At 38.7% G+C, this 15,578-nt stretch overlaps 1 long non-coding RNA gene across 1 annotated transcript in view; it reads left to right on the top strand.

Annotated features, from left to right (window-relative positions):
• Positions 1–5,374: 5,374 nt before the first annotated feature.
• The window catches only part of LOC114149682 (uncharacterized), a 40,098-nt gene continuing 29,894 nt past the window's right edge, over positions 5,375–15,578 (top strand). The window contains exons 1-2 of the long non-coding RNA XR_003596561.1: positions 5,375–5,454; positions 5,819–5,870. This is a non-coding gene — a long non-coding RNA (uncharacterized LOC114149682). The remainder of the gene's footprint in view (positions 5,455–5,818; positions 5,871–15,578) is intronic.

Genomic DNA, 15,578 nt, shown 5'->3' with positions numbered 1-15,578 from the left:
AATGCGCACTAGTGTGTGTGAGGTTCAGCAGTGAGGCAGCTTGCACCTTAGCAGACAACATGTGCAATCAGTTCCACATGAATTTTATCTTCCCAGTTTAGATCGTGAAAGAAGGACGCTGCTAAATTGTTAGTTTCTTTGATTTTGTTTGTGCAGTCTAAAGAATTGAAGTAGCAGTAGAGGTTTTTGGCCTACAAGATTATTCAAAGTAATCTGATTCTATTTTACTAGCAGTTTAAAATAGAAAACAATCGATAATATCACTCAATGCAGAGCCATTCAATAAATGTTACCTACTTATTTCAGCAACTTTATTACTAAGTAAAACACAAGTATAGATTAATTACACACAGATGGATGTTTAAAAGCCTTTATTTCTGTTAATTATAACGATTTTCACTTACAGTCAACAAAATCATGGCATTTAAAATTATAATATCACATCAGACCGATAAAAAAAAAAATGCAATTTTAAAGAACAGAAATGCTGGCTTCATGAAAAGGGTGTTTAAACTTATAAATGTTGTTATTTTAAAAAGGAGGGTACTTTTAATCTGGCAAAGATTAAAAGATTTAATGAAATTACTTTGACTGTGATTGAAGTAACATCCATTTGGAAAGTTGATGAAAATATTTGATCAATCTTTGTTTAGCGTCAAGACGGTGTGTTGGCTGTGATGACGGGAGGAAGGTCTCTGCGGCTCTGAGTATAATTGGAGTTTTCCCAGCCAGCTGAGGCTTTGTCTAATAGAAAAGATGAACGGTACCAATAAAGCCTTCGTTAACAGAGCAGTCTGAACCACAACACAGGAAGGAAAGGTAGAGAACCAACAACAAAGACAGACAACATAAAAAACAAGACTCAATAAGAAATTCTAGTGCTACGTTTACCCTGATGAGATTGCAGTTTAGAGTATCGAAATAAAAGAATCATTTCTATGAAAAGGTTTTGCGTTTATATTAGTTTTGCTGAAACTACAACATACTGGGTCTACAAATAATTTCATTGAATATTTTTTCCCCCGCTATAACAGCTGACAGGGCATACATTTTTGTGTACAGTCAGTAGTTTTTATGCAGCAACGTTGTAAATATGCGTACAGCAAAAACCTGATGTCTCACCAGCTTTATTTGCACGACACAAATAAAACTTAAAAAAACAAAAGTCAACAATAAAACTTTATTTGGTGCACAGAGGATTGTGATTCTGTATGGATGCCTTGTCCCCAAGCAGTAGACAGGATAGTGAGCACAGCTGGGAACCAAATGTGTGTGTGTGGGCGTGTGTGTGTGTGGGGGAGGGCATGCGCGTGTGTGTGTGTGCATGGTAACTGCATCTAAAGTAGCCCCTGTTGCACACTCCTGGCACCATAATTCAATTATACAGAGCCAGGGCTTTGCCTGAATATTAATCTGGGGGCCCAAACTTAATTTGTCTGGTGATGGGGGGACACAAGCCCATCTGGCTTTATGGTGAGTGTGAGGGGGTGTGTGTGCATGTGTGTGAGGGGGTTGTCTTTCTGTTGCGAGACAAAGACAGGCATGTCACCCTTCTAGGGGAAGACGAATCAGATTGTGGAGGCAGTCGCTAGACGGAGATATAAACAGAAACAGAGACACATATACCGCAAGAGTGGCAAAACTTATACGATACAAACCAGACAGTGTGCTTTAACTATTAGACACATATCAGGTGCAGGTTTGGAAGAAAGACCTTCAGTTGTTGTTTTTTTTAAGACTTTAATCATGATTTAAGTACCTACATTTCCTTTATTCTACTTCTATGCATTTTATACCAATATTTTGCTTCTCTCTGTTTAGAATTATGTTTTCCTTTCAATAAAAAAAAACTAAAAAAAAAAAACAAGCTTCATGACTTTATCTAACTTTCACAGGGGAAGCTATTGTACGTGTACAGCTGCGTATGTGTGTGGACAGACATCCCCGGGCCCCTCCCTGAGGTCAAGTGGGCATCCCTCCTCCTCTTTATCACATGGCTCACAGTCCTTTGGGACTGAGGCAGCGCGCCTGGGGGGCATAAAGGGAACCTCTCCTTGACCCCCACTGTGTGCAAGTGACCTTCCTCTGACGTGTAAGGTTAGATTCTATACTGCTGCGGAGGTCAAAGGCAGTCACTGAGAGGATGGAGGCTGAATGGATGGAGACAGCAGGTCAGTGGGGGTGGGAGAAAAAAAAAAGATGAAGAAGAGAAAGGCTGGGACAAAGACCAAAGTGCTGGAGTCTGTTTCTTAGTAGGAGCCGAGTGGGAGGTGGGTTGGTGGGTGGAGGAGGTCAAGAGTCCATCTAGCATGTCTCTCACATTGTGCTTCACAGTTGTGTTTTTTTTTTTTTTGTTTTTATTGCACTGCACGACACCAGGAAGGCTGCACAAAGAAGAGAGGTGATAATGTGAGGAGACGGGGAGAAATACACACAGGCACGAAAGGACATAGTATGTACCTTAAATCTCAAAGCCTCACTGCCAGTACCTTTTACACATGTGCAGCTATTGCAAAAGTATCAACACCTCTGGAGCTTTTGCATATTTTGTAAGGTTACAAACCACAAACTCTGGCTTTACTGGAATTATATGTGGTAGCCCAACATAAAGTGGTGCAAGAAAAAAAAACATTTTTTAAAAAACTTTTCCACATATATGAACCACTTTTTTAAAAATCTCTAAATCAGAACATGCACAGTAAATAAAGCAATATACCAACTATACCAGACAGGACAGGGACAAAGTGATAGGTTGGGTAGAGACATGTCACAAAAAATCTGCATTAATTGCAGCAAATGGTGGTTTTGCAATGTATTGACTTCAGAGGCCTGAATACAAATGCATGCCACACTACTCAGAATCCAACTTTCCACAGGTGATGTCATCTCCAAATTTAGCCCCATCCTAATTCATCTGTTCCCTTCTTGACCTGATAACTTCCTGAAACCTCCACCTTCATATTCATCATCATTGAAATGTCACAGAACCTTATAGTAGGTTAAAAAGTATAGTGCAAAATCACAACTTCACAAAAACCTTGATGCATATTGAAAGCACTTGTATGACTAAACACAAAGTTTTATTTATTTATTTTCAGAAAACGTTCTGAGATGCATAGGATGAGCCTCCTCACATTCTGAGTCAGCTCTAGACTGAAGACCCCTGGTTGACTCCACTGTCAGACTACTGTTATTTCATTTTGACTCATCAAAGTGCTTTTAGTTTCTCTTTCATTCTAAGGTATTTAAGGCAGAGACAATTTTGCCTTGATACCCTTTGACTGCTGTTCAGCAGGTCCAGATAGTGAAAAATGAATGTTTTTTCTGCTCAACACAGAGCAAATACACCAGAACTAAAAATAAATAAATAAATCCACCCACATCAGCATGTTCTCTGATGCACTTTGTTTCAGTAAAACTCAAATCTAGGTTGAGAAAACATGCTTTGATGAGTGAAAAGGAATTGTGATTCTTATATATTTTGTTAGGTCAAAACTGCTACATTCCTCAAGACCCAGCAGCAGGCTTTACATGTTGATGGTTTTTTAATTATTATTATTATTTATTTATTTATTTAACTGTTGAGTTAAACCAAATTGAACACATTTGTTTGTATGTGTTGCAGAAATGGGAACTTGAATATGAGGTCACACTTTAGGTCAAAAACAAAGACTCTGGTTCTAAAGACTCAATGCTTTTCATGTTGGAGATTCTCTAATGATGTGAATCTTAACTTTCTAGAGATTCGAGAGCCTCTTCTCTAAAATCTTGAGTTTTGGCTTAAATTGTTGTTAAAGATTTTATTTAAATTGTGCTCTAAACATTTTAGACCTGACCTTAGCTCATGTTCTGGAGGAAAATCTTATACTCTCGCTTTAAAAACACTAAGCTTGATTTAAACTTAAGTTTTAAAGACTTGACTTAAATTCTTTGCTGCTGTAAAAAACCCTGAGATTTTACTTGTTTTCTAAACTCTAGAAACTCTTTTTTGCAGACAAATGTAAATGTAATACATAAGCTTACGCTTACAAGATTTGAGACTTTTATTTTACTTGCGCTCTAAAAGTTTGACACTTGACTTAAGGATTTGGACTTGAGCCTCATGGACAGTTTGTGTCTCATGTATTCAGAGGAGAAAGTATATTAGTATGCAAACAGTAGACCTGACAAGGATGCGCATATCTTCCTGGGAAAGGGTGAATTTGATTTATATTAGAATGTCTCCATAATTTACCTGTCTGTCCATATGTCCATCTACTAAATAGATACAATTCATAGTCTCTAATTTACAAAGCACAACTCACTAAAATGTGTATTAAACTTTGAATGAAAATTGCAGGTATATTTTTGAAAACATTCCAGTGTAAATAGTGTATTTATTTACTTCTTAAATGGAATTGAAATGCCAGACTTGTTTTATAAGGGAGGTATGTTGTTGTAAGGTTACATTAATATATATATATATGTATATATATTTTTTTTTTGTAAATGCACACAGGCTGATAGACCTTCACAGGTGTCAGCTAGCTTCCAGAGCAGTGTGTTAACATGGATGTATCAGCCAGGCCTGAGGCTGAGCAATAACCAGGAGCCAAACAGGTTCTTACACCTGTGTGTTAATTCTGACACATTGGTGTTTCGTTTGGCTCTGGGGGTGGTGTCAAGACAAACTGGAGCTTAACTGCCTGCCTGCAGTCACTCCTTGCACAAGTCAAAGTATTTTGTAAATACTCATATAAAATCTGGAGCTTTACCCCGTTTCAACTTCGTCTAAATACGATTTTAGAGTGGCAGCTTTTTTTTTTTGAATGAGGGCAAAACACATGCCAGAGGAGATGTAAATGACCAATCAATAACTTAATCAGTCTGCCTGGGAGAAGTACTAATAATGGTGCGCAATTATGTCCAATAACGTTTCACCGCAAGCGCCACAACCTGGCTGCCAATAATGCGCAGATCAGTTAAGAAGAATCGATGGGCTTTATCTGATCGTCTAAAAGGTTTGCCAATAAAACTGATTTTAGTTGAGCCTTTGCTCATATTTGTGATTAAGTTGCATTTTTACAGTTCAAGTCGATTGCTAAATATTAAGCAGGAAATTACAGGGTTTAAAAAAAAAAAAAATCAAAAAATCAACGGGACCATAAACAATTTTGTTGATGGAAACAAATAAAGCCTGAAAATAAACAGTGCATGTTACCCGTGTTTTACAGAGGAAATTGATCATTTCCAGGCACCGACAATGAGTTTTTGTCAGATGGTGCACATACACGTGTGAGCGAAGTTTTTCACCTTGATTGAGAAAAGAAAAAGAAAAGAAAAAAAGAGGAAGTATGAAGTTACCATGACAACACGTCTCTACACACCCACTGTTTCTCAGAGAGGGGGGGGGGGGATCATTTATGGCACGACTGCGAAACACTCTCAGAATCCAGTATGTCGCTCCTACAGGAGGTAATGTCGCACACATCTGCGATTCACTCGGTCGCACTACTTAGTACGCGTGTGTTTAGTATTCAGAGAATGGTGTCAGTCCTCTGAGACGTGTGGCCTGGTCGTGCTGACACCAAATAATGCAGGCATTGTGGCGCCCGGTGCCGCCAATCTCGATGTCAGCCCCCACTGTCTCCGAGACGGGCCCAGTGTTGGGGCTGAATGGGGCGGTAAATAGGTCTTTGTCCGAGCGGCTCGTGTCTGAAGTGCAGCCAAACGAAGTTCACTCCGAGACACACACATTGCTGCTGCATCTGGATATTTTCAGTGTAAAACTGACGCGCTATTTGAACTCCTGGTAATACCCACATGTTTATGCATACAGGGCATAGAAGCACAGAAGCCCGGGGATATGGATAATGAATTACTTTAAATAGGTGAGAGATGCTCCGTCCCACATACTGTAATTATCATATATATTGTATTGACATTTCACTCGGGGTTCAATGTCAAAAAAGGTGTACATTTAATGAAAGTATAAATCTTGGATGGAGATAGAACGTGCATCGTTAAGCATGATATTATTGTCATGAAGAAGCTGTAATATACATTGTTACCTCCGGGAGCCATAAAGATGCTGTAATGGAAATTCAACGCTTGGCCATGGATCTCATTTTAATGGTGGTGTTAAGAGTTGAACCCTGCACCACATTTACATTCAGGCAAGACTTGTGTGCTGAAAAATACACTCTTAATATCTGGAGGCCCGGAGACTAAAATTTAGCCTCTGACCACAGGGTTCTGACATGGGAAGCTAACTAAGAGGAACTGTCCATGTTTACAAACAGGGACAGAATGAGGCATGGTTTAGGAAAAAATTATCATGGCAACCTTGAATAAAAACACCACATTTTTTGTTTTTATTCTCAATTTAAAAGGAAAAGCCGATTAAAGTTAGGTTCCTGCTCAACCATGTTTGACCTAAAATATTGAAAATGCAGGTATGTCATTGTAGGGTCAAATATCTGCTGATTATTTTTTTTCATTGCTGTTTTCTGATGAAAAAGCAAAACTTGTGCAGCTGATTTGTTCTTTCTCAAATGCTGCTGTTGGATTAGCTTTTAGTATCTGGGCATTTGCCTTACTTTAATATAGAACGTTCATTCTATATCTACAGAATGTAGATATAGCTTGTCACTGTCTTTCTTATGAAACAAATGAATCCTCAGGCGTGTTCACACATCGGTGTAAACATAACAGGTGTGTCAGACAGACACCTGAAAAAGATTGGCTGCCTTAAACAACTTCAGTTACCAGGAAACAAGAAAGACTGTGTGAAGTGTGAAAACGCCTACTGGGCCACGTAACCATGTGTGCAAGTCGTGTGTAGTTTATGTGTAATTAAGTTATTAAGAAAAATACAAAAGAAACAAGACTGCAAAGAGATGAAGTGGGTTGGTAGAAAACGGAGGGGAAAACAACGTAGCGTTCAGTGTTTGTTGCTGTGGAAGATTAAAGACTTTCTGAGCTATCAACCTGTTGACAGAGAAGCAGACAGAAATAATGAAGTCTGTGCCAATAATTTGCACACTGGCTGCTCTGTTTAATAATCCACATTAATATTTGCTTCTTCTTTAGATTCTTCAAAGTTCAGCTCCTAAAAGTAAATTACGAGCGGCGTTGTGATTAACATTCTTGCATCGCTGTTATGCAGATGAATTAACACAGCTTCCGTCTTTTTCTTTTGGGTTCGAGAGGAGTGCATAGTAATGCTCTCTCTGTTGGCGGATGATGTTGGAATTTTTCAGGTTAAAGGCAGAAGCCAGACTAATTAAGAGAAAGAGGATATAGGTCTCTGTGAGTCACGTACACGACAAACAAACGCGCAACAATCCAGACCTGAACGTGCTGAATGAACAGCGTTCAGGCCCAGCTGTGACTGAGTTGCGTTACTAGCAGTGTTTCTCAATAAGGTGCGCAAACTATCACACTCTTATCTGTCTTGTAATTGCCTTTACTTTGTAACATTTGTTTCTAAATGTAATTTAAAACCTTCTTATTCAAAGCATTAGCTTAGTGTGATGTAAAATTATATTTTTTCATATTACAAGAAGAAATCTGAACATATTTTGTTGGGACTTTTTAAACCCGAGCTTCTGAAACTGTAGCGGTACTTGGATTACTTTTAGTGACACTGAAGACCAAACAAACTTTCTCTTTGCCACTCTGTCGTACAGGCAGTTTATCATTATTCTTCCACTATACAGCCAAAAGTCACTCTGTTCCAGGGTGTGGACACCTTAACAAGGAACTGTGCATTATAAAAAGTTAGAAGTGAGCAGCTCAACTAAATACACGTGAAAGCAGACTCTGTCCAGCCAACAACCCATGTTCTCCCAGATAGCTCGGGGCATAGTGTGTCGCTGTTTATATGTAGGCTGTGTGTGGGCTTTGTGCGTGTACTGTACTTCTCAACAAAAAAGGCTGCATTCTGACTACTCCTCGACATCAGTGAGTCAACTTGCAATAAATTGTTCATCCAAAAGACAAGACAGGGGGAAACAAAGTTATAAAATCCTGACACGCAGCATCGTTTAGAGACAGCCGGCAGCCATCGCAAGATCTTGTGGGTGCGAGACACTTAAAAACCAAATTCCCTCTGACTCATGAGACAAATACTCACAGACTCTCAGTACGAAAAGATGATCAATCCTAACAGTTATATTTAGGGCTGTATACAGTCTGCATTCTTGTCCACTTTCAAGTTTACCCACTACCTCCACATTATGCATATTTCTGTGCAGAATTTTGACATCACTATGAATTATGTTACTTAACTTGTACTACTAAAAAGCGTCATCTGTGTGGATCATTTAGCCATTCATTTATAGACCTTTTTGGGTATATTTGTAGCAACTCTTCAAAAATGGGGGGGAAAAAAGTGTGCTTGTTGAACAATTTTATTTTCAGTCCTTTTCATTGCAGTTGATGGTTGATAACGTTAAGTCATGCTTTAAATTATACCTTGGTATCCAGCCCTGACTGTTTGCCTGGAAGCATTCGTCTTACTGTTTTAATGCTTAAAAGGCTCTTAAACGATTTGACTTCACTTAGATGACAAGTGCTTCTCAGAACATTTATTGCATCACAGAATGAAGTGATTTGAAATAAATTAGGTCATTTAAAGAATGTCCTTTTAAAATTGTGTTTCGAGAAGCCCGACTGTCAGTATGTTGGTCTCCACAGGACTAAGATATGGAGGCAGCAGGCTTCGCAAACATTACTGCTGTTATTTACAAGAGTTCTGTCATCACAGGCGCTTGAACTTCGTTTTATGAGGGGATGAATGAAAAGGTTAATGCTCTAATATACTTATTGGTCATGGCATAGGCCAGTTGTAACATCAAAAGAGGAGCTGTTTGCAGTGGTGACTGATGTGGGAATGTTAGTGTTACATTCCCCCAACCCTCATACAAAAAGCAGGTCATTTACTTCTTTTGCAGTTTAAACTTTAAGTTGTGGGTTATTATTTAGAAGTTCTTAAAAAATAAATAGGAGTCATTTCAGTTCTGTTTTACAGGGTTTGTTAACACCAGACCCTACGCTCAGGTCAGAAAAGAGATTTGTCAGGAAACGTATATGTTGACTGACTTGCATTCAATAGTTAAATGTTGGAAAGCAGTTTTGAAGTTTGAGAGTTTGAAGAAAAAAAAAAACTTTCAGTAAATGGAATGATAGACAGGATAATATAGATGAAATAATAAATGCCAAAAACAGCTGCTGATGTCCCTCTACATTCTTAATTTGTTCATAAAGTGCTAAGAAATAAATTGGTGCAAAGAAAACAAATGAAGAACTATTCAGTGGGTATAGATTTACTTGTAGTTTTAAATCAGGAGAGGATAATAAAATAAATACTTATAATACACTTTTTTAACCCAAGTCATTTTACAGAATAGATTACATCCCAAGTGAGATGTTCTAATGTGTGATTTTAGCTTGGACAAAATCAAGGAAAACTGACCCTTTTGTTAATCGGTATTTAGCAGAAATATACAGTTTTTATGCAAAGTGTCAGTGAACATTCAGTTGATGTTATGCACTGAAACCAAACAAAGGGAGAAAATAGTTGCTCACACACATTCAACATGGTTTTATAGGGTTCAGGGTTAGGTGGTTACTGTAGATGAGTCACTCTCAGTTTGTGTTTGTTTGTTCTGGGAACATTTTCTTAGTTTGTCTTTTTTTTTTCTGTGTTAAAAATTATTTTTTTTTCCCCCCCATTAAAAGTAGCTGAGGCTAATTTGTGATTTATGATATTTGGTTGTATAGTTGACTCAGCTTGACTCACCATTTGCATGTGTGTATAATCGGTACCAGAGGAGGCCTTAATAAGGTCTGCATGTTCACAGACAGAGCGGTACCTTGTACTGGAGTTCATGTGAGCTCTTTTATGTGTGTGTTTACACACGCGGTATACTAAGAACACGCCTCGCACCGCATGCCGCCTCGCAAATCAAAGGACTGCTGGCACGCAGGGGAGTAGGACTGTAAAAGCAGGAGAAGCCAGACAGCTGCAGCAGGTTTGATGAAGACATACTTAAGTTGAAATGTCAGTTCGCTGTTCTTCAGGGCTCCCCGTTAACAAAGATCTGTCCTCAGATGTTTTATTTACAGACAAGCAAATTCACAAAGCTATTACCGCACGGTAAAGGAAGAGTACAAACCGGAGCTTTCGCATTCATTTCATTTTAAAACTGCGGCAAATGTAGAATTGTTTCTGAACTGGACTGCCTGGCAAGGAGTGTCTTTCAGATTTAGGTTTGTCCACATTTGAAGGCATTGTGCATGTAATTAGAGAAAAATCCACCCATATTTAGGTTACGGCTATTGCAAAATAAACATTCTCTCATTTCACACCCACAGGAACCTGAGTGACTTTCTGTACTTAATCCATAGGGCTTGTAATGATGTTCACACACCCTTTTCTATGCTACAACAGCTTCAACTCTTCTAGGAAGGATTTTCACATGATATAGGACTGTGTTTATGTGAATTTCTCACTATTCTGCCAGGAGTTCATTTGTGAGGTCAGACGCTGGTGTTGGAGGAGGAGGGTAGGTTCACATGAATAAAAATGTCACTGCTTGCGACAAGCGTGGGAGATGGTAGTGGGTCATGTTTGTCGTTGCATTAATATGGTGCAATAATAGTCCAACTGGTGAAAACCAGACCACAGAATAATGTACCGACTTTGAAATGAGGTAAATATGTGGTGACACATCAAAAGTCTCTTTTAAGATGGGAAATAAATGGCAAAGTCCAACTACTGAAAAAAAACCCTTCAATGTAAGATTATCATTATGGTCTAAAATCCTTTTATTGAAATTTCTGGTTGTGTTGCGCAAAACCTTATGCACTGCTGGGCAGCTGGCTAGGGGGCGGCCATAAGGTTCCTTTATTAACAGGAACAATAGTTTCAAAAGTTTAGAAATATTTGCAGTTACGAATAACAGCTGGCTGTCTCAGCATGTGGAACCACATGGTGCCCAGAAAATCTAAATATATTCATTTGCTCTTTTTTGAAAAAAATTCAGAACAAAAACCTTATGGTTGTATAACATTCCACTTTGGAAGTACTCTGCATGCAGTTGTTCAGAAACAAAACTCAAAGTCCCATCAGTGTGTTAAGTTTTCCAATTCATTCTCCAGAAGGAAGGTCAGACAACTAAGAGGTTCTTTTTCAATCCATTAAGTGAATATAACAGGACTTAATTATGCTCAACAAAGCAGAAGGATTCTTATTTATACTGACATTATGTCAGAAAAAAATAGAGCAATCATTTTATAAGATTAAGTGAAAAAGTAACATTTCTCACTTCAGAAAAATGAATCCCTCCACGCTCTTTTACAATCTGTAGAGGTGAATCATGTAAGAAATGCCACCCCTTTATAAAACTGAGATGTTCTCTAGGTTTGTTGAAAGGAATGTTTCAAACTGAGTCCAGCTGTGAGGTGCAGTTCATAAGAACCCCTCACATTTCACCTTCTAAATCAATCCAGATACTCTGGTTTTGAAAAGAGCTGACCATGCCTTTAGATTGAGCTGAAATAATTTTTACTCCTGCAGATAATGTAACAGAAATGTAGCACAGAGAAGAGAATCCCAATCCGGTTTCAGGAAAGAGACTGATGGCCAGTCTGAGATGACTGTGAGAACCGCATGAGATTAGATCAGAATGAGTTTCCATCAGCAACTGGATTCAAACTAAATGATACTCTCCAAGCTGTTGGACCTGAGATGGCTCACTTTGAGTTAATTCCTTCTTTTCTCTCAGATTTAATACCGATAAAGTAACTTCAAATCATACACCAACCATTTTTATTTTATTTTAGAACTTGAACAGACAGGAAGGTATGGGGGGGAAGAGAAAACACACTTTCTTTAAATTTCAGACTGACAGGCTAGCTAACAGTTCGAGCTTCATGTTCACTTAGACGTTTCTCTTCACAGTTGTTTTTCTTTTCATGGTTTTTACTATTTATTTAATTGTTTCTACAATTTGATTTTGTGGCAAGTCAGTAGGAGCATATTAGTGTAATTTCTTGATTCTGTTTGTGAGTAGCTCTAATAATCATTCAGTTTTGCATGAAATTTGATTCTTATAATTTCCATAAAAATCTACGTCTGTAAAAGAAACAAGGGGAAGCTAAATTATTGTTTAATAATAAGGTAGCTTCCCCTTGTTGTTAAAGTATTCATTGATAAAGTATTAATTGAGACTGATGAGACGTGTGATAATTTTGTATTTCAGCTTACCACTGGAGGGAATATTTGCCTCTGTCTCTTTGATTTCTTTTGCAGCTGTAGTGTGAGCGTGGCTGAAGAGAAGACTTGTATCAGAACTGTGACTTGATGTAAAAATGAGTTCAAATGGCTCTCAGCTGCTGGGCTTGACAGACGTTTGAGTCAGCGTAATAGATTAGTGTGCAAAGGATAGGCAAAAATGGAGCAAGCAAGTGTTCTCCTTTATTTGTTATTTCTGAGTGTCTGAATCCAGCTGTTCTTTCTTTTACTGTCTGTCACTTAAATCGCAGTTGCCTAGCATTGTTTCTGCAGCAGGCAGCCACGGTGACAGTCGCTATAGGCAGGAGTCTGGCAACAAAGACAACAGGTGTTGCTTCCCACTGCCTGTATGCGGACGCTTCCCTTAACCTCGAACTCTCACCCTGCGTGTGTGTGTGTGTGTGTGTGTACAGTGTATGTGTGGGTGAACGTCTGCTAAAGTGAGGAGCAGAGGCCCTGCGGTTGCTACCCATGAGCATTTGCATCAGTGTTAACAAAAACACATTGAACAGTCCATTAGCAACGTAGTTCAATGTCTGACAAAACTTAATTTTATCAGACAAGTTGATTCTCGTTCTTCGGGAACGAAGAGAACGAGAACTATATATATATATATATATATACAGTACAGACCAAAAGTTTGGACACACAGTTGTGTCCAAACTTTTGGTCTGTACTGTGTTGTGACTGAAGTCTGCAGTAGTTGTATTGGTCTTGGAGCAGACTTTAGGTGACAGATGGGAGCTGAATTATTCAGGATTGAAATCTGTTTCCAAGGTACAGCTTTCCTCTACAGGTCGCTGTATTTCTATTGGCTGTGTGACTTCACATCACCGACTGAGCAGATTGTGGTGAAGAGTGTTGTTGCGCAACACCCCCCCCCTCCTTTCTGTCTCTACTCTCTCACTCTTGTACTTCCTCTTCTGAGAGGGGAGATGTGCTACCAGCTCTCCGTCTAACGGGTCCGTTGAGTTTCCTAAATCTGCTGGGATTTACCCTGTCCAGAACTGAAGTAAACTCTGTTTAAGCTGGTTTCGAGAAACGATTCGCCTGGTTATCTGACGGCCTACATCCAGGTGTCCCACCCTTCTTCCCCCTGTGAATTAGCCAGACTGAGCAGCCTACAGCCAACTAGTTTCACAGAGCACACCTGTTAACGGTCGCTCGTTCTCTATTTTACAACTTGCATTTGTTATTGAACCAGGTAGGTTTTAGTGACTCGGTCGAGTCCCAAGGATGAGGTTTTAAATATGGGCTACCAGCAACCTAAAAACATTTTCCACTTTTTCCTCTCCAGAATCAAACATCACAGCTATTTTACAACCATCAAAGAACTTTAAGGTGACTCATTAACTGAATGTCCACAACATCTTTTAGATTTTCTTTATGCTAAATATTTTATTAGTAAGGCATTTTTGCAAGGGTCAGTACAGCTTAATTCAGTAGCAGAAATAATCAAATAAGTAAAATCAGTCATCTAGTCTATCTTTCCCTACTGCTGACACTGAGAACTAAAAAAGGGAACCTTTGAGAGAGACGGACGGAGTTTGGCGTTTCGAACCCCAGACCTGGCTTGATGATGAAGAAGGTGTGGCAGCAGGAGGAAGATGTTGATCGGCGAAGGCCAGGATCTCCGCAGGTCTGATGAGCTTCCTCTCCGCATGGATGCTGAGGTCACACAGGACTTGGTGCTGGCAGGAAAAAAGGCACCAGTTCTTCTTCCTTGTCTTTGTCTTCATCTTTGTCTTTGGGGTCAGAACCCAGCCGATGAGAGAAGTGCGATTCGAAGCCACAGATTGTGGGCCAGACGGGTTGGTCTCCATGTGCAGGACAGTCTCCGGCTCCGTGGCCCCGGCTCTTCTTCAGCTGCAGAGTTCTTTGTCCATCTCGATCTTGGCTCGAAGCTGCCCGGAGGATCCAACAAAAGGTTCCTCTTTTGCACCCACCTTTTATAGGGTTTATCCACCCCCCTGGTGCGCCTGCTGTCTGCTTAGACAGATGATCTCATATCCATCACTGTCTTACAGACATTTCCTGATGTCTGTGCTAATGTCTCAGGGTTGCTCAACCTCCTGTGTCCCTTGCCTGCACAACCTTTCACCTACTCTCTACCTCCAACATATCAGTGATGTTTAATTGCAGTTACACCTTTTTACACCATTTCAAGTTTAATGTCAAAATCACATTTATCACATTTATTTTCTTTAGCTTCTCTGATCTATCATTCATTTATGATTTTATAACCATAACTTATTAGTTACTCTTATTATGATCTTAATGTGAGTTATTACAGATGTTTTTCTGAAAAGAAACCAAGAATAATCCATGATTCTAATTATTTGATACCAAAGTTACAGTTACTTGTTTTTCTTGTAAGTGTTCCCACAAATATAAGTGTAAGTATTATTACAAGTAAACCAATATTAATATAAGTATTTTACTTTGAATCTTATCCAATTACTAATAATGTTTAGATTTCATTCTTTAAAACTTTACCTTTAAACTAAGGAATAGTCTCAGCTATTTTTATAAATCTGCAGGCTGGAAACTTCCTCTTTTTCCAGGAAACCTGCTTTTCCTGTTTAATGACTCTCTCTGACTGACTATGATTTCTTATGATTAGATAGAAAAAAGTAGAATTAAAGCAAAGTTTGCATGAGACAAAACAACACACACAACCAGATTTATTTTATTGACACTTAAGTCTACTGTTGGGCCTTGATGTCACTTGAGTGATTCATTTTAAAGATAACTTTATTTATTATTACTGTTAAACCAACTTTATTGACACTTAAGTCTACTGTTGGGCCCTGATGTCACTTGAGTGATTCATTTTAAAGATAACTTTATTTATTATTACTGTTAAACTAAAATCTCCAGCATGGGGAAGTGGGATGAGCTCGGATTTTCTTGACAAAGAGGTGGAAACAAAGAGTTTGAAATAATAATTACTTGTTAGGATTACTATCTGTCAGACCCACTGTGTTCAACCCTTGAGTTTTTATTAAGTGCATCATGTTTAAATTATTTTAAGTATTAATTTTTGAATATTAATGTTTATACTAAATGCCTTCTAAGGCTGCTGGGCAGGATTGCATCTATCGTAAAGAGGGTTAAATTGGGCCTAAAAGCAATCTTGAGGCACAAAAATAAAAATCTAGGCAAGAAGCAGGGCTGGAATAAAATTTCTAAAAGTGAGTGACTCACAACATGAATGTCATTAAACAGACCATTATACCAATACTTGCACTAAAGGTATAGGTGTGACCTCAAACTATGTTTGTAAGGAATGAATGCC

The sequence above is a fragment of the Xiphophorus couchianus genome, chromosome 8 (assembly GCF_001444195.1).
Source record: "Xiphophorus couchianus chromosome 8, X_couchianus-1.0, whole genome shotgun sequence".
NCBI lineage: Eukaryota > Metazoa > Chordata > Actinopteri > Cyprinodontiformes > Poeciliidae > Xiphophorus > Xiphophorus couchianus.
Note: the sequence above shows the minus strand (reverse complement) of the source record. Positions and strands in the feature narration are given on the sequence as shown.